The sequence below is a fragment of the Triplophysa dalaica genome, chromosome 3, assembly GCF_015846415.1.
Source record: "Triplophysa dalaica isolate WHDGS20190420 chromosome 3, ASM1584641v1, whole genome shotgun sequence".
Classification (NCBI taxonomy): Eukaryota; Metazoa; Chordata; class Actinopteri; order Cypriniformes; family Nemacheilidae; genus Triplophysa; species Triplophysa dalaica.
The window spans coordinates 14233492-14236043 of record NC_079544.1 but is presented as its reverse complement, the minus strand read 5'-3'; positions in this window follow the sequence as shown (position 1 = coordinate 14236043).

Sequence of the window (2552 nt, the reverse complement as noted above, 5' to 3'; positions counted from 1 at the left end):
TAACCCTAAAAGCTTTTATGTTGTTCTTTTCCTCTCAAGCTTAAACTAATAAAGCTGAGTTGAAGAAAAATAGTGGAAATGTTGAACAGAGAAGGCTGTATGCTGCTATGAAATAGCATTATGGATAAAGTTATGAGAAATATGTGTTAAAAATACCCTTTTGTTGGTTAATGGTTGATTGAAAAGAATCACTATGTGTATTTCAGTATATTGTAAATATCCATTGGTCCATGAAACACGCGTGTAAATTAAAGGGAACCAGCTTTCTCACCTCATAGTCATATTATAAATTGTTATTGCCTTAATTTGATTTCTTAGATCATGCAGGGCTGCATTTCCCAAAAGCATCCTAAGCTAAGTTGATCGTAAAAACGATCGTACGAGTGATCTTAATATAACTGTCTGTTTCCCAAAAGCATCATAACTTAAGTAGCGCTTGAAAATCATCGTAGATCTACGAGTGCATTGTAATCGTAAAGCCATGAGGGCATCGTAAGAACACAGATTTATGAGGTCACATGCAGGACAACCGGAGAATTGAGCTTAAACTTAAACACGCCTATGCGACTTATCATGTTTTTTTTAGTTAGTTTTTTGTTTGTTTAAATCTTTAATAAAGTAAAGAATAAAAAAGTATACAGTATGGGCAAGTTGTTGGTTCTAACAAGGGAGGGATGCATGTTTGTTGCTGGATTGCTGTATTAAAAGTATTCTACATTTTGTGCAAAGTACAAATGGTGTGTTTAAAAGAGAAATGGTCAAAATGCGTATTTGGTAGTTGTGTCTTTGTCTTTCTACTGCTGTTGTTAAGTACAGACATGATTTCTTTGAGACTATTGTGGACCTCTCATTATTAGCGGAACCACGTGATTAAAGGTTTTCAGGCTGCTACAAACCTTATATATTGCACACGTGTTACGTGAAACGATGACGAATGTTCGCAAAAGGTCTCGTAGGAAACGCTCCTTTGTGCTAAGATCCATCGTTATGAGACACGTCCAGCTGCGGAACATGTTAATTTGTTCAATTGTAATTTAATAATTTGTTTTACACTCTTTTTAATTGTATCGTTTAAAATAATACTGCTGTTTTTTATATTTGTATTAAACTGTCTGTTTTCATTTAGGACAAAACAGAAAACCATAAAACAATATAACTAATACATTCACACAAGATGCCCACAAGTTTGAAACATTACTTCTAACACCATCAACAAGAACATATAAGTTTATACAATGAAACACATTCCTTATACAATAATTCTACACAATATTGATGTTTTTAATGGCTTCTTGTACTATAACTTAATGTGTTATTATAACTGTTAGATTTAATTTTCCGCATAAATGAATACAAACCTGCAAAAAAATGAATTGTGAAGTTGTTAAGCTCACTAAATATATTCCTGGCTAGATAGTTGGTGGAAGGGTTTCCCTCAGGCTATAGGGGGATTCTTTCTATGCTAAACATTCTTTCTCTTATCTGCTATACCTTATTTGGTCATTCTGTGAACCCCTGGACATTTGAAACCATCCAGAGGTATTTTTGGTACCTATATAAAGGCTTGTAGAGTCTAAAATAAACGAGTTCAAAAGCTGGATGACTTTGTGTCTTCTTGTGCTCCCAGATCTGCAGAAGAATTCTCTCACAACATCAAACCTATTTCTGATTTGATTTTAAGTGTAATCCAAAACACAGAAAGAAACTTAGTGTTCGAAAGGAACCTGAAGTTTAACAATAACTTACATATGTAAGACCAAAAAATTAGCTTTCAATGATAATATGACGTCTTCGCGTGTAACAACAGCAAATCACACTCCAAGACTCTAGGTGGCGCGACTTCGTTGAAGAATGCAAGCTCCGCCCCTTCTTTCTGTGGCTGCTGTTCAGAATCTGCTGCTGCGATTATGCAGCTGGACATTATTGTTCGTTGTCGGGAAAACCCGACCAGGCCAGTTGAAGCAGTCTTTTCACAATTTAATAAACTTTTATTTTTCACAATTTAATCAGTGAGCTTTAGTACAACGGGAATAGTTTGGATTAAACCCACGTGCTCCCATTAAAATAATATAAAACTCTAGGCTATTTTATCATGAAAAGATGTACAGATTTTGTAATGGTTTTATCAAGATATGTTACCTGGCAAAGGAGTCTATTCTACTAACTTGTAGCTGGACTATTTGTAGTTTTGGCACGTTCATACAGTACATGAGAAATGCAGTTTGTCTCGGAGTTAGACTTGCTGTAAGAAAATCGCTAGGCCACCATGGATCAATACACCACCAAGAGAAAGACTCCTTGTGTCGCAATCTAGGTCTTGCTGCAGTGGCCTGTATCGCCTTATTTCTCCATTTCCAACTCTGGCTTCACCAATTCTTTCTTTTAATATCATACTACAGTGGCACACTTGAATCATTGTATCTTCTATCTAGAGAGAGGAACTTGTTTCCATGGATTGTCACAATTTTTCTGTGTGGCCCAAACCAAAATGAGAAATGGCTCTTGTTTATTACTGCCAAAAGGTAGCAAAACCAAGACTGTGTGCATACTTT